This window comes from Brassica napus (assembly GCF_020379485.1).
Source record: "Brassica napus cultivar Da-Ae chromosome A2 unlocalized genomic scaffold, Da-Ae chrA02_Random_10, whole genome shotgun sequence".
Classification (NCBI taxonomy): Eukaryota; Viridiplantae; Streptophyta; class Magnoliopsida; order Brassicales; family Brassicaceae; genus Brassica; species Brassica napus.
This window is the reverse complement of record NW_026013929.1, coordinates 1-26944: the sequence shown is the minus strand read 5'-3', so window position 1 is coordinate 26944 and position 26944 is coordinate 1. Positions and strand designations below refer to the sequence as shown.

At 34.9% G+C, this 26944-nt stretch overlaps 1 non-coding gene and 4 pseudogenes across 1 annotated transcript; 1 reads left to right on the top strand and 4 right to left on the bottom strand.

Moving 5' to 3' along the window:
- Positions 1 to 507: 507 nt before the first annotated feature.
- LOC125593938 lies at positions 508 to 2544 on the bottom strand (annotated as a pseudogene).
- A 3942-nt stretch (positions 2545 to 6486) lies between these two features.
- Positions 6487 to 7926, bottom strand: LOC125593937 (annotated as a pseudogene).
- Positions 7927 to 9118: 1192 nt separating this feature from the next.
- On the bottom strand, positions 9119 to 11439 carry LOC125593939 (annotated as a pseudogene).
- Positions 11440 to 19296: 7857 nt separating this feature from the next.
- On the bottom strand, positions 19297 to 19369 carry TRNAA-AGC. Its single transcript has one exon. It is a non-coding gene; the product is annotated as a tRNA-Ala (tRNA).
- A 1653-nt stretch (positions 19370 to 21022) lies between these two features.
- Positions 21023 to 21670, top strand: LOC125593936 (annotated as a pseudogene).
- The last annotated feature ends 5274 nt before the right edge of the window (positions 21671 to 26944 follow it).

Genomic DNA, 26944 nt, shown 5'->3' with positions numbered 1-26944 from the left:
TTTGCAGGCAGTTTTACTTCAGACAAATTTCAGTTTGGCTTATAAAAAGTTCAGTTTAGCTAATGCTTTTTACAGTCTACCTTTTCTTGTTTTACAATTAAAAAGGCGAAATTCAATGAACAAACTGTAAATGATTAAGAGAGCATTATAAAGAACTATTTACTAAAACCCTTTTTTTTTGTTTGTGAAGACAAAGCATCTGAGAGAAATCTAAAGGGACCATGTCAAAGACTCACCACACCAAACCGAAGTAGTAACACACGCAAAAAAACATAAAACAAAAAACAGTTAAAACAGATAAAAAAAGGTTTCAGAGCTTTCTTTTTTTCAACAGTGTAAGATGATCAGGATGACTCTTTGCATTGCTTTCTCTATTTGCCTCAAAAGAAATTCACCGTTTCCACTCAGCTTTCGCCGATTTATCGGAAATAAACATTGAGCAAAATGGGTTTAGAGGTTTGTTTGAACTTTCAAGAGGCTTGTGTATAAAAAAAACATTCTTAACTTCTACCACCAACCAATATCCCTGGAGGACGAAAAAAGATCTGTCACTGTTCATCGATCCTTTAGCTAAGCTATGAGAAGTCTGTGAGCTCTTGGGGACATTGTGTTCAGCTTACCATTGGCTGCAGCAAGAGAGTGGCGTCTGCTAGTCTATTCGTTCTTTTTCTCTAGTTCTCTAGATTCTCTTGACCACCAATCCTTGAGACCCTTGTCCTCCTCTTACTTGCCTTTGCCTTTGCAGATTGCAGTTGGAGCCATGTAGCTTGGGATCTTTCTCCCGCTATGTGTAAGCCCTTCTTCTTGATGATGATTCTCAATCTTTGCAGGAAGAGCAGAGATGCTCTTCTATCGCTTGCCTTTGTGTCATTTCCATTCTCAGAGCTTATCTGCACGTCTGGCTCTTGAATCTCTTCTTCAGCTTTGTCATTTCTCTCTTCGGTTTTGAGTTCATCTTGCTCCAGAACCGATGGTTCTCATCTTTATCGAGATCAGCTTCTTTACAAACTTTTCAGTGCTGTCTTTCATCTTTTCTTCTTCAGAGTAGTATCAACAGCAGGAGGTGAAACCTCGTAATCAGGCGATTCTTTCTGCACTGAATCTGCAATCTCTTTCTTCTTCTCAGCAGATTTGCGAGTAGGTTTCTCTAGCCCATTGGAAACTGAAGACTTTCTGAGACTAACTCTAGGCTTCTCCTCCTTAACCTCCAATGAAGAAGACACTTCCTTTACAGCGCTTGTACTTTTTCTCGAGTTCTGCTTAGACTTATTATCATTCTCGGTTCTTGAACCTCTTACCAAGCGTGGAAGCCTTCCTCACATTTCTCTTAGGCTTTTCTTTTTCAGCTGTAGAACGGCTACTAGAGCTACTTCCAGTGTTTAAACCACCGGGTGGTTTCTTGATACCTTTCTTCAGTTCCCCTTGTCTGCTTCAACTGCTTGAAAACTTCGCTTCTTTGTCTGAGATTTCGCAACAAAGCTCTTAACCACCAATGGACCAGGAGCCCAAACCTGCAACAGCGTCCAGCGCTCAAGCCACACCTTGGCTGAGTTAGGATCTTCAGGACCATACTGAATCTTCAGAGGCAATGCCTTTGGCGACGAAACTAGGAGCTGAAAAAAAGTCAAGGAAGCAAATAAGTAAGAGAGTGTTACATAATTGCATAGCAAATTGTTGTTGTTAGTTACCTTATCAATCATGGAGAGCTTTGTGGGATTCTCAAGCCATCTGTAAGTGCTTCTTTGCAAAGTTTCAGGATTCTCAGGTTCCTATCAAACAAAAGAGAATACAACTTTGAAATCGAGTAAAGGTTATTAGAGTAGAACTTACAAAGTAACAGACATTTAAATACCGAGTTTGTTTCTGAAGTTGATCATCGGTCTCTGAAGATCTAGCTTTCTTCCCACGAACAAGAGCTTGTAACTTCACAATTCCCAAATGCAAGTAGAGTATGTAGCAACAGCTGTCTTCTAACCAAGTGACCACGGATCACTGCTTGCAGCTTTACGATACCTTTAAGCTTTTGTAATTCTTCACGAGCCTTCACGCATTTGAAAAACAACAGAATAAGAACCGAAACTCATTACTGAAATGTAGAAAAAGAAGTAACCTGATGAGATCTGACAGCAGCTTGAACCTTTGTAGCAGCTTCTTCGAACTTGAGTTCTTCTGTGTCATTCCTGACTCAAGATTCACATTCGACTCTTCGCTTGGCTGCTTCTCGGGGACTACAACATCTGGGACTGTTACAGCTTGTGTAGCTGCAACTTCCTGTGATGAAACTAGTACCGGAGGATTGGTAGGTAAGTCTGAGACATTAGTATCCTTCACCTTCACCACAATCTCTTCTTTTTTTGCGGATCTCTATCACATGTGAACAATGTTTACAGTTACATATCATTTTGACATAAAAAGACAAAACAAAGCAATATATTTATTCAGCGTTCTTACCAATTTCTCGGTTCCTTTCTCCAAACTTGACTTTGATGACTTCTTCCCAAGAAGAGACTTGATCCATTTACCAGGACTTGGTGTCTTTCCCATTTTAACACCTACAAATAGAAAGTTGCCACAGAAATAGAAACCTCCATAAGTCTGTAAATTTCAAGTAATACTCTACAGTCTCGAATGCAATCAACAATTTCAACCGAAGCTGAACACACATTCCACCTATAGATTAACAAATCTGTTAATAGAAACCCTAGAAACAAACACAAGACATGAACCAGATAGAGACAGACTAACCCTAACAGATGGAACACAGACGGTGCAGTAACATAAAGCTAAAGAAGCATGAATCAAAAGGTAACGAGAGACAAAGAAACACATAGAGACCCATTAACTAAGATAAACTGAAAAAAGCAGAGATTTTGACGATAACAGAACAAACCCATCTCGGTTTCACAAGAAGATGAAGGAAGTAGCCAGATCTCGAGTTAGAAATCAAAAGCAGGAAACTTTCTAAAATGGGTCAAAAAAGAAAATTTCGGAAAATGTCAGACCTGAAATAGAAACCCCAGTGTAGCTGAACAGAGACGAAGAGACAACCGAACCGTCTCTTTCTTTCAAAATGTTGTCTTCATTGGCTCCTCGCCGCAGCAGTGACCTAATAATAATAAAAGTGTTTACAGTGAGAATTACACACACTCACCGTTTGTAATGTGAGAGAGAGAGAGAGATAGAAGGTAAAAGAGGAGCGACAAAAGGAGAGAGAAAAAGAGACGGTTGGTAAACGACAGCGTTTAAGATATGTTTTGCTTGTTTTTTCAGAATGGGCCTTATTAATGGGCTATAGATGGCATAAGCCTAAGTGAGGGTTTACTCAAATAACCTTTCTTTTGTCTGACATTATTATTTTATAATTCTTTTCAAGTTGAGAATTAAGGCTGTCATTATCGAAGTAGTTAAATCTGCTGATTCCTGACGTTAATGATTATTAATTACGTGTCTGGTTCCTATACTTTTAAAAGTCTTTTCATTTATTGAACGAAAAAAAGAAAAGAATAAAAGAGTCTTTTCATTTATATTACTTTTTTGGGTGTAATTTATTACTTGTTAACTAGTTGATGTTTCGCATCTTGTGTGAATTAATATATCTATATATCTAATAATTTTTAATTTTAATATTTATTTTTATAAAACAATAATAACTAAACTAAATACAAAATTTAAATATTATAAATTATAAAGCTTTAATATTCATATTGGTAATCAATGTACTAAATTATGTTTTATTAGATCAATTTTTTTTCTATAATAATAATTAAATTAGAAAACTTGTATTTGAAATAAAATATATGTAGTATTTTGGACTGAAAGAAACCATGTGGTACTGGAAAGGATTATAAAAATCACAACTATAAAACATTAATAAAAAAATAGTTTGGGAGCAAACCGAAATAGGGTAAACGGTTCTGGTTTTGGTAGTATCGAATAAACTGAATAGATGTTATTTTAAGAAACCGTAGTATATGGATATCGTTGATTATATTAAGCGATCAAATCGAATAAACCAAGAAACCAGTTAATTCAGATATATAAAATACTTATATATAAAAATGTATTCATCAGTATTCCTATAAAAATCAAAGAAATAGCTATAATATTAGTCATTAAAATCATAAATTAATATAAGATAAAAGTAATGATTATATTATGAGTAGATACTAGATTTTGATCCGCGTTTTGAAAGCGCGGTTTATTTTTTTTTTCAATGACAAATATTTAGTAAAGTCATATTTCATATATTTGTGTTTTATTTTATAAAAGACTTAAACTTTTTATCTTTATTTATTGTATTTCATTTAAATGACTATTTATGTTTAAAAAATCAACTTTATTTCTTTAATGAATTAAGTTGGTATAACTCTGATAATATTTTATACTTTTCAATGAAAAAAATTAATTTTTATATGAATGCTTAAATTATATTAAGAAAATAAAAAAATAATTAAGAATAGTTGAAAATAATTATTTGAACTTGGATTCAATGGTCCAAAGGAAAAAAAATATGAGAATTAGATATGATTTCTTAATCGGCCCAAATGGCGCAAGAGAGATCTGATGTAGGTTGGATCCGAAAAAAAAATGACCCAATATAGATGTGTTATTAATATTACTTGTTTGCCCTTAATGAAACATGCAATGTTAGTAAAGAAAAAAGCATGCTAAGGTAAAAATGACAATATGATCCTGCTTTAATAGTATAGATTGTTATCTATTTATTAATTAAATGTCATAAATATCATGATAATTATATATTAAATATATATATATATATATATATTTAAAATAATAGTATATATGTATATCAGTAGAATAGTTTAATGTTTATTAATTATCTTTAATTTCATGATAAATATATAGATTTTAAAATAAAATTTTAAATAATAATATTAATTAAGCTAATAATTTATTCTAAATTATCGAAAAATGTCAAGTAAGCAAATAACTAAAATCAAGGAAAAAATGATAATTAAGCAAAATTTTAAATAATAATATTAATTAAATTAATGTTTTATCTTAAAATCATGGAAAAAATGACAAGTAAGCAAATTAACTAAAATCATGGAAAATACGACAAATAAACAAATTCAATTCTCAAATAATAGTATAGATACCACCAAATCTTATCGCTTAATTTCAGTTTAAGTTTTAAGATAAAACATAAAATAAATATCTCTAAAACAAAGACGTAATCGCTTCGCTTTCTCGAGAACATAAAACGACATACATTTCTTGATCTCATTCTCAACGACAATTGACCAAACATCTGTAATCTGATCAATTATACAGAGGTTCTAATCAAAAAGTGTAATCATAGATGTTTTGAATAAAATCACGTGTTGCAACTTGCAATAAGAAAAGGGTCGGTCCCTTATTAAAAAAAGATGATGAATCAGTTTGCAAAAATTAACAAAAGAAAAACTATTCAAGTGTCCCATGAGGATCTGGTTTAGCTGTGAAAATTGTATTACATCAACAAAACAACGTTTGATCCATTGTCAATCCTTTTGACGTTTTGCTGAGTCTTCTGACTTCAGAGTTCTATACCGGTGAATCAAAACTACTAGTTATTAGCAAGTTGAGCTAAATAAAAACAAAAAAAAAAAATACTATCTAAATCTGAAGACTTTTGATTACACAAATATAGAGAATACATATATTATGTGAACTAGAAGTTAAAATGGAAAATAAAAATCATAGCTAGTCATGTTCTTCAATGCTTTTTTTTTGGACAAGTTCTTCAATGCATTAAAGTTAAGAAAGAAAAGAAAAAAAAAAACACAGTCATGTTCTTCTAATGCATTAAACCAGCCTGTCGAGCTGAGGTTGTGTAATGAACAAACAACCAAAAATAAACAAAGTCATAACCAGATTTAAGTAAACAAAGAAACAAAGACTATTACTAGTATTTAGAAATCTTGAATTGAGTTTTTCATTAACAAAATCGTATAACGTGTTCCACAAACAATGAGATCTACAGTGATTGGTTTGCCACCTTACCACGTTTTCTCTCTCGGAGAAACTGGAAGACACTACTAACGACTTCGGTGCAGCAAGTTTGTTCTGTGAACAGGTAAAACTCAAACAACATAACATGAACTATATAATATTAGGCATGGTGGATTGACATATTTGGGTATTCCAACAGTTGTACAAAGGTTGTATCAGGGAAGGCATAGCAGTGAAAATGAGAGGTATCAAATGAAGCAGAGAAGAGTTTTCCACAGAGCTTAGCTCAGAAGATGGAAGTTTTATCAAATCTAAGACATTTGCATTTGGTTAGTGTTCTTGTACTGTCTTTGTTAAGATCAGAGCAAGCGACCATCGATAGAAGATGTTCCGGATCCTCAAGTGCACAAGGATGGACAAACACTGGGAACCATGAAGCAAGCATCCATGAACGCAGTATATGAATGAAAAATCCTCAAGAAAAAGTTGATCGTTAAGAAAGTTGTAAAACAACGATGCAAGATATGAGTGTAGAGAATGATCGAACTCAAATACATATGCCATTATGAAGAGGAATGTGGTTAAGATAATACATGGAAACATTAAAAGGAAACAAATCAAATAGTTTGAAAACAAACAAAAAGACAGGAAAGAAAAAGAGAGGGAAGTATTGGTTGAATCAAACACGAGAGAGAGGAGGTTCAATGTTTCTCAAGACAAATGCTACAAGAAAGATTATTACTACTTAGTCAGCAGTCCAGCTTTGTTCCACAACCTCGCGGACTCTTCTGTTGTACTCGCGTTTGCTTTCGCTGAACATTCGTGCAGCTTCCGAGTTTGCAGGAGAATTCGGATTAGGATCACAGAGCAATGACTGTAGTTAAAAAGAAAGAGAGAAAGATGTGATCAGATAAACAACACCAACACTTTAAAATGGAGATCAACGATCAAGTGGGACATGAGAAGCATGTCTATATATATATATATTATACCTGGATGGAGGTAAGAATAGCAGCGACATCATAAATTGGACTCCACTGGTTTTGGAGAATATCCAAGCATATACTCCCATCAGCATAAACTACACGTGACAATGACCAAGTTGTTAGGTTCGTGAATTATAAGCACTCAGGATAATAAGACAAAACTGGTGTGTTGTTGTTATCTTTTTAACTTACTGTTAGGATGGAACATCCCGTGAAACAAACCGAACAGTAGGTGGTTTGTTTGGATAATCTTCTGAAAACTGCAGTGAAAGTTTGAAAGTACCTGGACAATATCACACAAGGAAAGATATTGAATATTGCTAAAACCTCAGATAAGTGACTTTACTTTAGAATAAACAAAACCTTACCTCCATCCCATGGGGTATCATCAGGCCTGCAAACCCACAAACAAAAAGGCATAGTAAGTACAGTGAACGACATAGAACGTTTCTGTAACCAAAAAGTATAAACATTTACCCGAAAATAACAGCATTCCAGAGCATGATGTTGTTGTCTTGAGGAGCACCGCTGATACCAGCAGGTGGGTCTTGCTGCAACCTCTTGAAGTCCCTCATCAATCTCTTCCTCGCTGGTGTCGACATCCTTCTCCTTTACTCTATATATATCTATAACCAACCAAGCAAGACAAGTTTTTATCAAAACCAACTCAAAATCAGAACTTTCAATCTGCTTCAACAACCCATTTGCCTAAGCATAGTCGAATCAAACTAGTTTTTGTTTATATAACCTATGATCATCATCATCATCATCATCTACATAGCTTACAAGTAGTACAACAACTTCAAGTAGATAAAGTTGTCTTTTTCAATACTACAAACAGTTCCCTTTAACCTATGGAAAGATCGGATCTAAAGAGATTTAGATTAAAAAAAATTCATGAGAGAGATCTCACCGTTGAGCTAAAAAGGGTAAAAGATCGGAACTTTAAGCGACGAGGATAACCACCGGTGAAGCTTGGAGAGTCTCCGATTTTCACCGTGTGGTTGAGAAATGATGTGGAGCTTCGTATAACGCACGCTGTGGTGATCTTCTAGAAGCTTCGATCTAAACAATATAATATATCTATGTACAGTCAGCTTCAGATATTTGCTCCAGGCGCTGCAACATGACAGTTAACCGAATTTAACCGTTACTCATTAAATAACCGATTCAAACCAGACATTAACCAACAATAATTCTTGTGTTGTTTATCCTTTGGTGCTGCTCGCTTTTACCTCTCTGAAGTTGAAATATTTGACCTACTACGAGAGGAGAAGGTAGAAGAACTTTTACTGACGTTCTGTCTACTTGTAGTTACTATTGTAATGTCAAAAAAAGGACTTCAACTTGTTAGTTTGATGCAAGAAGGATATGTATTTAAACCTAGGTTAGAGCACAATGGTTGTATGATTGATCTTTTGTATCGCTTTGGGAGATTAAGAGAAGCCAAGGATGTGATAGACTAAACGTCAGATGTAAGCCAAGGAAGTGGCAATGAAGCTAGTAGAGTTAGAGCCACAGATTCCAGCTCCATTTGTGATCTTGTCCAGCATATATGCTGCATTGGAATGATGGCAAAATGTAGAAAGTAGCTATCAGGCATGTAATAGATGAGAAGCAAACTGGTAAAACTTGCAGCAGGTGCTTGCTTATTCTCATGTGGTATATATGGAAGATGCAGTGTTTAACTTGACTAAGCATGTGGATACCGTTTTAAAAGCTACTTCTGTGGGTGATTCTTCTATCAGTTGTTTCTGCCTCTTGTATCAGGCCTTGGATATGTATGGTCTGTAAGGGATTTCAATTTTATACAAATATGGCATTAAATATTAACTAGTTCCAAGAGTAGTTCTCTTCTTTTTTTTTTTTATGGTAGTATTAATAAATTTCAGATCTATATATGGAACAGGTGGGTTTAGCTCATGAGGATCTTGCTAATACTGGAGATGGTTTTGAGGCAATGCATATATAGCATGTTTGGTGGTACTGTGTCTTGACATGTTTCAGGGTTTGGAAAAAAAAAGCGATAAGATAGAGCTTATAATGAAGACTGATTCATATGGTACCAAATATATATCATCAAGATTGATGATAGAATAGATGTAGTCTAGGGTACCGAGATTTGGAGTGTGATTATTATGTATTGATGTTTAAACTAATGTCCTTGTGGGGGCAAGAAAAAAAAACGAAGAAGCCTAATGATTAACCGTACTGCATTATGCACAATTTGTTACAAATCACCATCCACAACAAATACAATTCTTTGTTACCAGAACAACACGGAAACACACACGTACGGACCACAAATGAAGTTTTATTATCAGCAGGACTTTCCTGGTCTGCAATCAAGCGTACCAGCATCTTTGGTGAGACTTCTTACCTTTGTTCCTGGCTGAGGACGGATTGTAAACTCTTTAGGGATTGGATTTTTCGGTGCAGCGCTCCATGCATTTGACTTTCCTGATTGCACAAAGTAAGCTCCATTCAAAAAGTAATCTCTCTCTGATTGCCAGTTCCATGACTTCCACTCTGGATACGCTGTGTACTCTCTTTGTAACCTGCATTTTAGAAAAGAAAAAAAAAATCTCTATCAATTGTCTCAACTGTTGTGTAGTGATTAGTTTATCAGCGTAATGTTTCTTTAATGTCCAAGTATCTCTTATAGTGTGAAGCCTAAACTATTTTAAATTAACTTTCTTTAGGAAAACACCTTAAATTTCCGTTGAATAACACAATTTAAAACACTAGGTCAGCTTCAATTCCTACTAGGTAATTTAACGGAAATTGAACACCTTAAATTCCTACTAGGTAATCTAAGAGTTTTAAACACTAGGTCAGCTTCTCGTGTGTTTGTTTACCTGCTTGCAATCTTCTTTAGGAGGAGCAATGAAACGATTGCCTTGACTTATAATGGTAGGGTTCATATTTCCACCAATTGCATACATTTCCCAGTGAGTGTAGTCATTGTTCACTACATGGACCATACCGTATCTCACCCTTGGCATTCTTTGATTCAATCTCTTACCAAAATGGTTAAACGCAACCGTGATCTGCATTTTCTTGTCGAACTCGTCACCGTTTTTAGCCCCAAACAACATCACCTGCGTTTAATGCATACATATATTGTGTTATTCAACAGAAACCACATGCGTAAAACATCTTTATGCATAGTAAATATCATGTTATGAAACGTTGATTATGTTCCCATGTTTTGTGCTTAGCCTTACCTCCTTATGGTCGGTGAAATGGGAATTGGAGATAGTAATGGCGGTCGATCCCATGATGGCATCGATCATACCATCAGAACAGTTCCTCATGGAGACATGATCGATCCATATGTTGTAGCTCCAAAGATATTGATCCCGTCACCATCACTAATTGTTCTAAGCCCAAAATGTTCTTCGGAGTCTCTAATCAACCCCACCGAATCCTCTTTTAATAAACTTCATATGAATATTGTGTATGATCACATTCTTCACGAACTGTAACGTGAATCCTGCACCTCCGGTTATGTAAACACTCACTCCTCGACCGTCGATGGTTTTATCGTTTGTTATCATCAGCTCTTGTTGTAGTTTTATGACCATGGTCCTAGCAAATATGATCCAAAGTGGTCTGTCGCGAGTCACGGCGTGTCTTAGAGTTCCTGGTTTGGGGCTTAACAGATCGTCGTCCGATGCGTCTGTGACTACGTAGATGGGTCCGTTTTTGCCTCCGGTTGTTTTCAGACCAAACCCTAGGACGCAGTCCGCTAGCTTCTTCCTGTTCTTCGCCCAGTTTTTGTCTCCTCTCCAGCATCTGTCAATCGCGTTAAGGGATTTGAACCTTCCGCCACGTGCTTTCTGACCGGCTTTAACTTGTCCGAGCTCTCTCCTTGTTCCGTTGTCAGCACCAGTCGTCTCCATTGCTCTGAGCAAGAAAAAACAAACAGAAAAGTTGCTGTTAGGTTTGTTTAAAACGTTCGAGTTCGAGTAACCAAATGGTCTACACCAATACAACCAACCGGATGAAACATTGGTCTTGTCTCCTAAATTTCACGTGGGTACTAAAATGTAAAAAAAAAAAAAAATCCTTTTTAATATCCTAAATCTCATATTCGGCGTTACACGGTGTGGTGGCTCATCTAAGGCTTTAACGAATTCACGCATTTTGTCTTAGATTACGAAGTTAGGTTAAAAAGGATAAATTAAAGAGGCTTGTTTTTGAGAACGTACAATGCTGCATGGTAGTTAAAGTGGTTCGTGACGTTCAACGGGTTGGGTTCATAAGATTCCATTTTGTCTCAACGCGTTGGCTTGACGCTGGGTCCAATAATCATCGAAGACGGCGATGTGAGCTTGAACCGATGGAGCTACGATGGCTATAGACAATGAGACGAAGACGATAACGTAGCTCCCAAGGTTCAAATAAGCAAACGCCATTTGAAATCGACGATGAGATTATTAGATTTTGATTATTCTGGTGAAAAGGATAACCCTTGAAGCTTGGGTCGTCCAAAAAGTTTCTGGTCGGCCCAGGGTTAGTATTAGATGATTGGATTCATGGTTTTGCTTAAATAACAAGGAACTTTGAAGAGAGAGAAGATGAAATGCATTAGTGGAGGATTAACGATTAACAGAGTAATTATTAGGTAACCATTGATTTTTACGACTCTCTGTTTGTTTTCCTGCAAAAACCAATTATAGTTTAGCTGGGTTTTATTGTTTTTTTCTTTGTTTTATCCTTCTTTTGTGGAATACATATTCAGTAATTATCTTTGTCTTTCAAACCTGATATTAATTGTAAATGTGTTCTTTACAATCAATTTTGTCAAATTTATTATAAAATCGATTCAATAAATAGTATATTTTCATAGAACTTATATGGAATACATGAAAAGATAATTCATATATATATACACACACATATATATATTAATATATATATATATATATATATATATATATATATATATATATATATATATATATTGGAAATGTCAAAATTATTAAAATACGGTAAGCAAGCTGTTTATAAATCTATATTAAAATCTATACTATTAAAGCATGATCATTTTGTCCTTTTTACCTTAGCATGCCTTTTTCTTTACTAACATTACATGTTTCATTAAGGGCAATCAAGTAATATTAATAACACATTTATATTGGGCCATTTTTTTGGATCCAGCCCACATCAGATCTCTCTTGGGCTATTTGGACCGATTAAAAAATCAGATCCAATTTTCACATTTTTTTTCTTTTGGGCCATTGAGTCGAAGTTCAAATAATTTTTTTTCAACTATTCTTAATATTATTTTTTTCTTTTCTTAATATAATTTAAGCATTCATAAAAAAAATTGATTTTTTCATTGAAAAACATAAATATTTATTAAAAGTATCTAATTTTTTTTATTAAAATATTAACCACATAATAAAACTAATTTATCAGAGTTATACCAACTTAATTCATTAAAGAAATAAAGTTTATTTTTTTTAAACATAAATAGTCATTTAAAATGAAATACGATAAATAAAGATAAAAAATTGAAGTCTTTTATAAAATAAAACATAAATATATAAAAATATTACATTTACTAAATATTGTCAATTAAAAAAAACCCAAAGCGCGGGTTAAATCTAGTAAAAGTGATTAATTGAAAAAAAACCTCTCTCTAGACCTTTTTTCTCTAACTTCTCACTAGCTTCGAGTAATCAGAATTTGCTTTGGTGGCCGATGGCTAAGGCCGCCGGTTACCAACTCCTCCTTCTGTTTTCTTTTTGCTTTGTAAACCTATGGTTTCGATCTATAGATCGAGTTTAGTTTTTCCAGTAGAAGAACTTTTCTTCCCTTGGGGATTTGGAGTGCTTTTCAATCCTAACTCGAAGCTGTTGGTTTCATTCAAATTTTATCTCTTTGATATTGGGTTGAATAATAAATTATCTCTCCTCTTCTGCAAAAAAAAAAAAAAATAGATTCCATATTTGTTTGGGATGATCTCTCTCTCTATTCAATGATATACACCTAATCTTTCTCAAGAAGAGTCAATCATTACTTTAATGGAGAAGCGAATAGGCTTTTAGTAAAGTATCTTTGCGACAAGGAGGCGGTGGAGTTAGATTGATATCGGCTGATGATTCAATGGAGGTTTAGAAGAGCCGGTGTTTTCTTATACTGAAGAGTCCAACAAAAGATCTCTTGTTGATCAACTCGAACTCTCTCAGAATTATAATCGGCGGTAGATAGAGATCCATGAGCACAAGCAAAGGTTGGAGCAGAGAGTGGAGTAAAGAAGTTTTGGTGTTTAACAGCGAGGTTATCACGGAAGCTACGATGGAGAGAAGCGAAAGATGGAGGTTCGGTTCACAAAGTTCCCGATGGCGAAGAATCGAGGCGGCCAAGGTTGCTGCATCGCAGGGAGGACACGTAGCATCACCCGTGTCCTCAGTTTCTTCTTCAGGCGGCACGTGGAAGGACATCAATCACAAACCGATCTCTATTTTTGGACTTATATATGTATGGCTTCTCTTGTTTATGTTATTTGATCCATAAGTGGTAAAATAATAATTATTTTATATATACACCACATATTTCACATATTTTATTTTAAAATATTTGCAGCATATAGCTTACAGCTATAACAAATTTAACTACAGCAGAAATCTCTGCAAAATAATCTACAATAACAACTTTACAGATACAACTAATTTATCTACAGCTAAACTTTTACGGCTAAAATTCTACAACCACAGTCGAACCAATCATCACCATATATTTAATACATGATGTATATATTCGCTCTTCTCCCAAGTAATTAAACCTACTAGTTAGTTGTTGAATAAACATTTTTTTTTTAATTAAGAAGTAAGAAAAAGCAGAAAATAAAGAAGAGATTGTAAATTAAACATTTGATAATCATGTTTTGCTTCTTACATTGCAAAAGTTTCCAAAAAAAATGGATTTGGCTATCCAACATCCAACATTAACTAATAACAAAATTAAGAAACTACACAATTACTTTTGTCCTTTTTTTTTGTTTGAAAATGTTATTCAAACTTACTAAACCAAAATAACTAGAGTCCACCACGAGGAATAGACCTCAGAAACCTCACCACCGTTGGAGGAGGTGGAGATTCTGGAGTCACAAGCATAAACTGATAGTTTTAGTCTTGAGAGTTTCTCGGTGAGTCACATAGCTCAGTGTCAAGATAGTTCCATGATCTCGTCATGTGACAATACTCGTCCCTAGCTCCCTGAGACAGTATTATAGACCGTTCTGGTCTCATCCGATCATCACACGTCTCTCCTAATTAATTCGTTAGTATGTCTGTACATATTTAAAGTTAAGTGAGTATGTGTATTGCGTATTTTTAAACTATTTTTCCTCCATGAAAATAAGAACATCCTCCTTGGTCAAGACCGGTCAAAATCACCGTAAATCGGATCGAAACAGGACCACGTAGACCAAGATCCAACAGTTTCTGTCTAATCCTCGGTACGACGTCAGCTGCAGTGAGCTCCTCAGGGATCTCCTGCATTCGTCCATGTCCCAGAAGACTCCTGTCGCAGCCGCTGACAAGAAAACACAGTTACTACCCATACGGAGAAACAATAATCAAAATAAATACAGAAAAGAGAAAACTTAAGATACGTGAATACATTTAATAAGTAACATATGACATTCCAAACTGATGAAAATCATATTAAAAAAGTCTCTAGTTTGTTTATAGGGGAATCAATCAATCACATAAATTATCATCAGATCTGCTGTTCAAAATAAACCTCAAAGCAAACTATGTCAAGATCTATAAAAGTTGAACACTTTATCTAACGTAGAGAGAGTATGTGAGTGAGTGAGTGAGAGAACTTACTGTCGTAAGTCGGTGAACATAGCCATAATAAGATTTGTGATTGCAAAGGTTGAAAACTTTAGGGTACCCTCGACGTCTCTCATTTATATCTAGCAACTGCATGGACCCTTAATCTTGTGACATTTGTCAAGCATCGGTATGTTTCGAGTGATCCGAGTCTGCAGCTCTCGCTAGTAGTATGTTTGTCGTTTTCCATCACATCTTTCCGTACAGTTTGCTTTTTTGGAAGCTGCTAGACTATTTTCTCTCTTAAAGCTTTCGGCTTTGCCCCTTATTAGAGCCGTTGCAGATTGGGTTCTTGGGCCGACTTGTTACTTAACCTAACTAATAATATAGCTCATATAGTTGTATGATGACGATGTCAAGCTTATTGGCGGCTTGCTATAGTTGTACCCTCTGTTCAAAAACGCGGACGCCTAGCCGATTAATCGTCCGACTAAGCGCTCGACGGAACTCTACCGCCGCGACTTTGACCCAATCGGGGCAATTAATCGGACTGCCGCCTAATTAGTCAAAAACCGATTAATAGTCTAAAGATCCGATTTTAACCGATGAAAATCGTAATAAATTTGCACTTTATTGACTAATATATAGGCCTTACAACAAGTCCATTTGTCAATGGAAAGCTCAGACCTTGTGTATCTTATATATAGGGGACTTCAAGACTCATCTTTCTCTAAAATAGTCGATGTAGGACAAACATAAGTGACTTTAAAATTTGTTTTTTTCCTAAATCGCACTAGCTTAATAAAAAGGAAAATACGCACTGCATCTCGAACTCTCAACCTCCCTCAGCCAAATAATTCGGGCTGGAACCACCAGACTACGATTTAATTACATAACATTTCCACAAATGATCATATGTATACGTATATGTATACTAAAAATACATAAAATTAGGTCCCGATTAATTCCCGATTAATCTCCGATTTATTGATTAATCGCTAGGCCCATACTGACCTCCCGACTAACGCCTAGCGTAGTTTCGAACATGGGTTGAACCATATATATATATATATATATATATATATATATATATATATATATATTATATATATATATATATATGTATTACATGATTATGTATTCTTCTCTCAAGTGTAATTTAACCTGCTAGTTCGTTGTTAAATAAACATTTTTTGTTCAAAGAAAATTTGTACTAAATATATGATGCATAATAAACTTATCAGTGATTCCTAGCTTTTTGGAATTCAAAGAAAAAAAGCAGAAAATAAATAGAAGAGATTCTTAAAATTAAAAGCATATATAGTTAAACTCATCTACTTCTTTGCTTCGGAGACATGACAAAATTTTCCAAATAGGATTCCGATTATCCCAACATTTACTAAATGCAAACAACTGTTATTTTTCATAAAAATGTTCTTAAACCTGTAGTTTTTCTGACTCTTGAGAAGTTCAACAACCTCCACAATGTCATCTCCAGCGTCTCCCACGTCTCCCAAGGCTAGCAAACCCACCGATGGTTCTGGATTCTCACCTGACCACGAAACTATGTCTTCCAAGATTTTTCGTCATCTTCTCACGTTTCTCTCCTGAAACCATACGCATGTAAAAAACATTATTTTTTTGAAAAGATTTTTTTTTTTAATCAAGCAGTTTATGTTCGTTCGTTCACCTGAGTGAAAATGATTGAGCTTGATGTCGGAGGATTGAAAGTCAAGACCGGTCAAATCACCATAAATCTGGATCGAGACAGGACCACGGTGACCGCATTCGTCAAAGTCCCAGAACACTCCTGTCTCATTCGCCTGACCAAAAAAAAAAACACACACACAGACACAGATGCAGTTATTACACGTACGGACAGCAAAAACAAACACAATATACTCTCAAGACAGAAAGGAGAAACCTTCCGATACGTGAATACTTTAATTATCAGTAACATATGACATTTTTATTTTATTTTTTCAAGTCTCTTGTTTTGTTTTTTTAAAACCATCATAGAAATCAAACCAAATCTATAAAGTTGAAGACTTTGTGAGAGAACTTACTGTCGTATGGTGCGGAGAACAAATCCATGGTTTGTTTTCTTACTACCAAAGGTCGAAACTTTAGGTTTTTTTTACGATGAACGACGACGACGTCCCTCTCTCTTTTATAGCAACTTTAACATGATGAACCCCTTAATATTGTGACATTTGTCGAGCATCGGTACGTGTCGAGTGAACCGAGTCTCCCCAAGTCTGTTTTGTCGTCTTCCATCATAACTTACATTACTACATTGTTTGCTTTTAGGAAGCTGCTAGACTATTTTCTCTCAAGCTTTTCGCTTTGCACTTATTCTTCTTTCTGTGGTAAGAGCCGATGCTGCTTGGCTTTGATTGTTTGAATCTATTTGGGCTTGCTTTGGAACTGGGCCGACTTCTCTTCAGATAGCAAAAGAGATCTACTTCAACTTTAATTGTATGCTTAAGAATCATCTCAACCTAATTAATCATATATACTAAGTAAGCCCAAATGTAGTTATATGACGACGATGGACCGTCCATTTTTAGTGGCTGACTCCAGCTTGTTTGCATTGGCAGCTTGCTTTAGATGTATCATACATGTATATTGTAAAATGGTTATGAGAGCTATTGAAGTGAATGTACATCGTACTTCTTGACTAGACAATTGGGGTGATTTTGCACAGAACACAGAACATCTGTAAGAAAACGACATCACATTTCTCCACCGTTGCTTTGCGTCTAAGTTAGTTTAGCTTCTACATAATTTTCCTCAACAAATTCATACACATTTATATATAAGTATATAACAATATCACAGTTGCAGACTAAAGATTGCATCATCAAATGTGTATCATGTATATACATTACATGAATTATATATACTCTCAGGTGTAATTTGATCGACTAGTACTATAAATTTTCCCACAAACTACTATTAATTATTTTGATATGGCAACCTCTGTTGGCTATGTTATCAAAATTTAGGATTTTGTAAACCAATACACCAGAAGAACCCACATTTGACAATATATGCTACAAAGTACAAATAAAGAACCATTATAATAAGAAAAAAAACAAAGATTTTGCTGAATTACTCATCATTATAAAATATTTGCGGAGAAGTGTATATCAAAGAGAACAATAGAATCCCACTAAACTCTACCTCCAAAATATTTATTATCCCACTAAACTCAATGTGCCGTCACAGTTGAATCATTCTCTCTCTCAATCGCATTCTACATAGAACTGTTTGTCATGATGCATTGACCTCGGAGTTGCATTGTTTCTCTATGTTACAGCGTCTTCTCTCCAGAACATGCTAGTGCAGCGTCTTACGTCACCATAAATCCAATAAAATTACAAATATTCACATGCGAAAGACCACTTCACAGCACAACATCTCCAAATTATTTATATAAAGCAACAATTTCGTCAACGACCCCGCGCTTATGCGAAGGATACACACCTAGTTATGAGAATAATGCAGTCAGAGTTGTAGTCAGGTGCTAACTCGTGATGACATGTACATATACGCGAGAAACAAAATTCTAAAAATAAAATGGCAAAAGAGATAAAAAAGGTTTTCTAAATATATGTATGTTACATGTTAGAACTGTTAGTCAAATTTATATAGATAGCTAGGGTACATTCGGAAACTGACACCTTAATTTAGGTCCTAAACGAACACCTCTAAGAGCAACAATATTGTAGGTCCTTGCTGGTATCCTTAGGGGAGGGGGACTACGATTTGGCAAAACCAAGAAGGGACAAGGGAAAGAAATCGTTAAATAGGGAACGTCCTTGCTGTGTCTTCTGCACTGTTTGCGGGCCCCACGATACGTGGTGGTCCGCGATTGGTTGACTTTAAAAAAAAAAATAGAAAACAAAAAAAAAGAAATTTTTTTTAAGGACTTCTGTCCGATAATGTTGCTCTAAGAACATCTGCAATGAGAGTCCTTAAAAGAGAGTCTTTAAGAAAAAAAATAATTAAATAATCAGTAGATCCCATCAAAAACTAAGGATTCAATCCTTAAAATCCTTAAATAAAGATTCTTTCTTAGTGAATCCTTGTACTATTTGCGGATCTCCACGACATGTGGCGACCCGCGATTGGTTGATATTTTTTTATCTGAAAAAAAAATAATATTTCAAAAATCAAAATACACATTTTCTAAGAACTCATCTTGGATAACACCATTCGGGTGCTCTTATGTATATATATAGGCTGAGAGTCAGTCGTTGTGGTTCAAAAACGAAACATGCCCATAACTCTTATTACATTTTCAGAGTTTTTTTTGCCATTTGCATCAGGAGTTGTAGTGGATTCGATCTACGGAGGCTAAAGTTATTCACAGCCTCGTTATTTAACATGAACGTGGAATATTAGTGATAGTTGTTGGCTCGCTGCACTTCTCATCATATGATTATATATGACGATTTTGCTATTTAGTTTGTTTATTTTCTGAATGGTTGGCAATTAACAAGGATCGAAAATAGGTTGAATTGACTTCATTTAACAAAAAAAAAAAAGAAGAAAAATGGAGATGCGGGGTATCGATCCCCGTACCTCTCGCATGCTAAGCGAGCGCTCTACCATCTGAGCTACATCCCCAATTGTTCAAATGTTACAGTTTAATCAATATATAAAGTCCTAATACATTTTTTGGCTTCATTATAAGACTGATGCTTCCATCATAGTATAATTTTTTTGGTGAGAATTCAATAGTAGAAATGGAAGATGAAAAACCCCAGTGGCAGTGGGTGAAAGTATTGAAGTTAGGAGATGGGCTTGTCGGGATTGGAAGGTAGAGTGAAAGGAGGTATTATTGAGTCAAATATTAATGTGGATAACCTTCTAAACTTTGTTAACTTTAGGGTTAATGTTGCAATTAAAAGAAACTTGCCGCGTTTGCGGTACTATTATTATAGAGATCCATCGAGACGGTTTAAACGGCGTTTTAGGATTTAAGTTCGTCGCGACAAAGACGATCGGAGAGGAGGAGGAGGAAGATGAGCTTAGAACTAACAAAATCTTGTGAAGAGAGAAAAGATGGAAGGAGAAGAAGAAGTGAGCATCAAAGAGTTGGCTTCGAACCTCACTACCTACAAAGAGCAGCTCCAACAGGTGTGGTGGATGATGATGACTGTGAATGATCATGCTATTGGTTATCGTCTGGATTGAATTTACACTCTTTTGGTTTCCAGGTGAGGCAGCTTTTGTCTGAAGACCCTAGAAACTCTGAATATGCAGACATGGAAAAGGAGCTTAAAGAGGTGATTCATCCTTACTTTCAGAATCACTGTTTGATCAAATCTTTGTTGTCCATCTCATTTTGCTTGTCTCCCTTTAGCAGCTGAATGAAAGTCATTGATCTGTATGTCTCCACTAAATTAGATTAGGTTACCTGAACATATATGTTTTGTATATCATTCCCTTTATGTCTGTCTCCCTTCCCTCCTTCTTTGAAGGATTCAGCATGTTGCTCGAAATAGTAACATCATTTAACAGCTAGCGGATTCAGTCAGTTTCTTGGATCTGAAAGGTGAGTATATTTTTTGAGTGCCATGTAACTCCACTAGTGGAGTTTGGTTCAGCCAAAAGCAGTTGAATGTAGGAGAATTAGCGAGGAATTCATCAGTTCTATATTGGTTATTGTGCAGGTGTGCTAGTATGGGTCATCATGATGGCCAAGCCTGCGTCTGTCTATCTCCTCATGTCTGAAGTTATTACTTTTGAAAATTCTGTGTGAAATTGTTGGAATCTTCAATAGTTCTCTGACACACTTTCTTCTTCCACAACTTAGGTGATTGCATTGACGGAGGAACTTCTAGCAACCGCAAAGCAAAATGAGATTTCTCTATCGGATGCTGGAGCAACTTCTGATTCACCCGATTTACTAGAGGGTGCTTGGAGACAAAAATGGTAAGTTTTATTTCTCTCATCTTTTCTCTTTTCTTTGTCAGACGAATGGTTACTTGAAAGCCCACTTCAAACTTTTGGTGACTCAACTCAAGCGTTATTAATTCTTTAGGAATCAAGGAATGACCCAATACATGAGGGCAAGTTCCCTATTGGAACAAAAGTTCAAGCTGTCTTCAGCGAAGATGGCGAGTGGTATGTCTAAAATAACTCGCGGTGTCTCTTGTAGTTCATGATGTATTTACTGTATTCTTCACTTCTTCTTCCCTTGTTTGATTAGTTAAATGTTCAGGTATGAGGCGACCGTTGAGGCGCATACTCTAAATGGGTATTATGTTTCCTACAATGAGTAATAGAGAACAATGCTCTCTTGTTCTCAACGGTCGCCTCATACCTGAACATTTAACCATTACACTGTGTAGGAAAGCATTATAGAACGATGCATACTATAAAAAGCATCCAGATAATGTGAGGGCAATAGAGAACAATGCTCTCTTGGAAGCTGAAAGACTAGCTGAAGCTACCAAGAATGCACTCAAAAGAAAGATTGAGCAAGCTGCGAGTTCTGATTACCAATCCAAAACTCTACCTGCAAAGCTTAAAATCGATCCTAATGATCCCGAGGATGTGGTAAGTCAAAAAGATGATTGGTTATTCGTTTCTTTTTTGAACACTTTTGTTTTAGTCCTAAAGGTCGTGCTCACTTGTGTCTCAGAAAATTGCAAAGCGGAAGAAGATACATGCGTTCAAGTCAAAGGCGAGGCAGGAGCAATTAGAGGTGGCACAGAACAAGAAACAGAATGCTTGGCAGCAGTTTCAGACAACTAAAGCCAAAACTAAAAAGGTAGGGTTCTATACAGGGAGGAAGAAAGAGAGTATATTCAAATCCCCAGAGGATCCGTTTGGAAAAGTGGTAAAGGTTTGACAGATTTTCAGAAGCGAGAGAAGCATCTTCATCTCAAGTCTGGTAATGCTGAGGGCACTGATGAGTAAGAGAGATTTTATGTTTCCAAGGATTTTCAGGTACTTACTTAGTAACAATATGTCTCTTTATTTGAAAGTAATGTAATCTTCGATGTTCCATTCCATGGTTAATACGACAAAATTAGTGTTGGTGTTGGACTATTTGCTGTTCTGGTAATTTAGGCCATGCTCATTTACATGCTACTTGCAACTCTGCCCATCGTAAGTCATTAGTATTTAAATTTCTGTGATTAACAAACGAGATTTAGTCTATGATAGACAATACTTTCACCATGTCCAAGCTCTGAGAATCTAAGTTGTACACTCTCTCACTCTTTGAGAGGCCAAGAGGAGTATTTTTTCAAAAAAAAAAAAAAAATTAAAAGTATGAAAACACAATACTTCTGGCAGCCATTGAAAAGCCAAATAAATCAAGGCTATTAAATCTCATATTGTCACAAAATTTAAAATTTTAGAAGAAATGTGAAAGTAATGTCCAAGGATTTTCAGACTAGTAATAACATGCCAAAGTTGCATCTCTTTATTGAAAGTAATGTGATCCTCGATGTTTCTTTCCATGTCGCTGACACTTGGATACTAGTCATATTGGTAAAAAGTTTATTTGAATTAAAGTTTTATTTTTTGAACAAACTATGTTTATAGCGGGCTGCATGCTATTAGAGACTTAGCCTATGATCAGTGTTTTAAAACGGACACGGTGGTTAGACGAGACGGTCACATAGCCGGCTATATGGAACTAAGTTAAAGAACCAAATGAAAACTATTAAAATTATCAGAAAAATTGAAACCGATGGAAGAAATTAGTTAATATTTCTATTGTTTTATATTTACTATAATTATTTTCAAATTAATACATGTATATATATATATATGTATAATTTGAGATTCAAACTATATTAAACTGTGATCTAACAATTATCCAATTTAGTTTCCAGTCGAATATTAAAAACATTTTCTATAATTAGAGATGTGTGATGGGTAAGATAATTTTATCTGACCGAAATAGAGATGAACCCGTTAAAAAAACTAAATAAAAAGACACGAAAAAACCGTTGTAACAATAAAATAATATAAACAAAACTCTATAAGTTTAGGATAATCCGCAAGTAGATTTTGTATATTTTAAATGCATTTTTTAACTAAATTTATTTATAAATTTGCTGAATGTTTAATTTTAAATCAAGTTTCCTTTACATAATTTTTTTTAATTTTAATGTGCTTGGTCCTTTAAATTTGTGGTGCCATTAATTAATTATTATTCAAAATGCTCATGATGTCTTCTCTAATTTATAGAAACCGAAGATAAAACTTATGTTTAATTCAACTTATGCATGATTCAACAACTAATTCAAAAATCAAAATCATCAACCTTAACGACAACAACATATACAATCTAAAAAGACCGTGGAACTGTCTGATAAAAAGTCATAAAGATTCAAATACCACCAGTCAGAAATTTGTATTGTACTACTTAATTGTTGAGTGTTTGTAATCAATCTAACCACAAAGTTGAGGCCTGACTTCACAAAGTTGAGGCCTGACTTGTTTATGATGAACTTAAAATTTGGAACATCATTTTTCACTCTCACTTCATCTCTCTTGACCTTCTTTATATTTGACATCGTCATGAGTTTAACACATGATAACAATTTACAGACAAATTATATTCAAATTCTTCAAAACAACAAAATCATAAACTTATATTCTAGAATTACTTGTTGTGGTCGTTGTATCCTTGTTTTCATAAAAAATCTTCAATGATACCTAAAATATAATATGTAGATATATAAAAGTTCATATATGAAATAAAAAACACAATATCAAAACTAAAAATTTACCTTTAAATTGGTAAACTTCTTAACCAATTTCGAATACAAAGCACTGACTGGACATTTTTGGACATTTTTTTGGAAGGAGTACGTAATTTAGATCATCTTCTATGACAATTTAGTAAGAAACTCATGTGAAGTTGATGTTGCTGAAGAGGTAGAAGAAGCACTCTAAAACTTGGCTCCATACTCTTCATAAAATGTTTTCAGATTCTTTTTAACAACTTCAACTTTTTTCCCAACAGTTTCCGGATCCACTTTATCATAAGATGTTCTCGGATCCAGCTATATCATAAAAATCAACAGCGCTACAAGTTAAGTTGATAAATAATCAACTAAAAGGCAATCATCCCTCTATATGGTTTCACATTATCTATGCATGACCTATTTAACTTGTAATAATAATGATTGTTAATATTATATAGGTCAAACAAAGACTCAAAGTATCTAAAGAAAGGAAAATAACTTAACATAGTGATATGTGTTTCTACTTAGAAACAAATAAAATCTTAATCAAGTAAATAACTGACGAGTAACAAGTTTGAGACTAGAACTCGAGATACTATTTCAGACAAGAACAAATAAATTAACTGTAAATGACATTTCTACTTAGCTTTCAAAGAATCAAACTACCAACCAAAAATTGAGAGGACTTTAAATAAACCAAAGTGGCAACAGACGAGACTCACACAGTGTAATGATATTCGGGGCTTCCAGAATCGAGTTCAGGGAGGAAGAGGGTACAGCTCCTGATGGCGAGTTGAACTCGCAGTTTCAATTCGAGTTTGACGACGCATATTAGAGGAGGATACTTCACATCGTAAGTTTTTGGTACTCTTAAATTTTCTCAATTTGCATTCATCTATCGTTGCATGTCGGAATCTGGTTTTGTAAAGTAAAGTAATTAGAAGTTTGAATTTTTCTTTTTATAAGAAAATGTTAATTATATTATATTTGCAAGTCAGTAGTTGACTGTGTATATAAATAGAATAGACTCGATGAGGATAACTATGTGAACTTCTATTGCTTTGTTTGAATAAATTTGTAAGTAAAATATACTACACATACTGGTAAATATAGTAGTACATATATTTATCTGCATAGTATATAAATGTTATAGTGCTGGACGGTGATGTTGTATATAAATGAAATAGTACATATGTCTGCCCGCATAGTATATAAAGTGTTATGTTAATAATATGGTATGTGTTATGGAAGTGGTTTTTAGTTTAATGCTAATGTGATTTATGAACCTAATCGGGTTATGAATGCTACATAATTGATAATCATAATCTGATAGATATTGTTCTGCAGCTCTGGTGGTGAGGACTAACCACACTAAGCCGGTGAGTTTGTGTTAGCGTGTCAGAAAAGAAGAGAAGATGTAAACGATGACTCGTCAACTATACTATATCCAGTGAAAAAAATTATAGAATAGTATATGTTCTTCGCCGTGTTTTTAGAATATATTTGTAGTTTGTATCTTATTTTATCATTGTTTCAAATTTGTAAAAAGTTGTAATTAAAATGAAATAAAGCTAACCATTAATATTTTAATTGGTCAGGTTATTCGAAAAATGGTTTGATCCCGTTGAACGGTAAACGAGTTAATAATTATTTCAACCACTATCGGAAAGAGTTGATAATGACACCGTCTTCTTCTCCACCTTGCTATGCATAGTCTCTTCACCTATTTTAATGGTGCAATGTAATACTGTTTTGTTATATTCTATTTGACTAATGTAGAATAAAATACGATTTTACAGTGAATAAATATATATCAATGATACAACTTCCAAAACATAATATATACTTATGACACTGTCCTCTTCTTTTTTTTTTTCACTGATGTTATTAACAAAAACAAAGTCAACAAACATGTCCAACAAAAACCAAACAAACAAAACAGCTAAGGGCACAACACAAGGCCCAAATAGCATAAGAGCCAAAGAAGCCCAACTATTAGATACAACTTGCGGCCGTAAGCACAGCAAGTAGAAACCGTTGAGGAAAAATGATTAGTCATCCACCACGTGTTCGGTCGACAAACGATTCATGATCCACGCGTCAAGATAACCAATCACCGTCTTCCTCCGGAGCCAGCAACGAGGCACGACGGAGCTCCACCAACAGGAGAGACAAGCCGGTGAAAAGCCGCTCAAACAGAGAAACTCTCACCAATATCAAAGTCGCTAAGCCTAGACTGACGGATCAAACGTTTCAGAGAGGAGAAATCAACCGTCTTCAATCGAGCCAATCAACATCGATTTTCCTGAATTAACGATCAGACATCCTTGTTGATACGAACAAGCTTGAGGATGAAACAACCCAGCCGAAGGGAAGGAAAGAGACATCGGACGATTAGCTCAAGAGTCGGATGAGCGAAGGAAACACATGAAACGCCGATCAAAAACAAAAACCGGAGAGAAAAGGCTCCGGAAGAGAGCCGCGAAGTAAATAAATATAGAAGCTATCACTCCCCGGAGACAAAAGTTGGCGAAGCCGGTGATAGCGAGCAACCGCTTCCCAGAGTCAGAGCCCAAAGGTCGGGACTTTGTACCAGACTAAACTCGGCGAACTAACACAAAGATCACTCTCTCTGAAAAGGAAACTAAAGAAAAAGAAAAGAAAGCATCAAAACCAAAGATATCTCCTTCCTCTGAAAGATTTTCTGGAGATAAGAGGAAGAGAGAATAGCTACACCGTCCTCTTTTACATTCGTCAAATAGAATATAAAAAAACAATATGATACAATTCCAAAACATAATATGATACTTATGTTTTCTAGTCCTTGGTCTAGAAAACCTTTAGGAACAGACCAATAAACAAAAAAAAACGTTACGTTATGTCAAAATCAAAACACACCTAACTTATAGTCTATATATAGCTATTATGCAACTAAACCCCTTTATAATTCCTATCTATGATGTAACATGTGCTTTGTTTCCAATAATTTCATACAGTCCAAGCTTCTGAGTCTTTACTCGAGGCCACCAAGTTAACGTTTCTACTCATTTTTAAAAGTCAATCAAAAGTATGAAAGCACAATACCACTACCAACAATTGAAAAGCCAAATAAAACAAGGCTATAAAATCCCTCGAATTGTCACAAAAAGAAAATTCAAAAGCAGAAAATAAAAAAAGAACAGACTGTTGCGGATTGTAAAAAAAAAAAAAAGGCTATAACATCATCGATAGCTTTTATGGTTCTCATGTAATAAAAGAACATACACTCTTTTTACTCATTGCGGATTGTCTGATACTTCCCCCCACAATGATTCAGACCTTTCATCTCAGCCATAAGCTCTTGAAGGTGGCTGTAATCCACTCCACTGTTCATTTAATTAAAGAAAAAAAGAAGAAGATCGACTAGTTGGATTTAAACGAAAAAGAGCGAGGAAAAAAAAATCATAAATCCTTAAGAAATGGAAAGAGAACCTGATCGATCCAACGA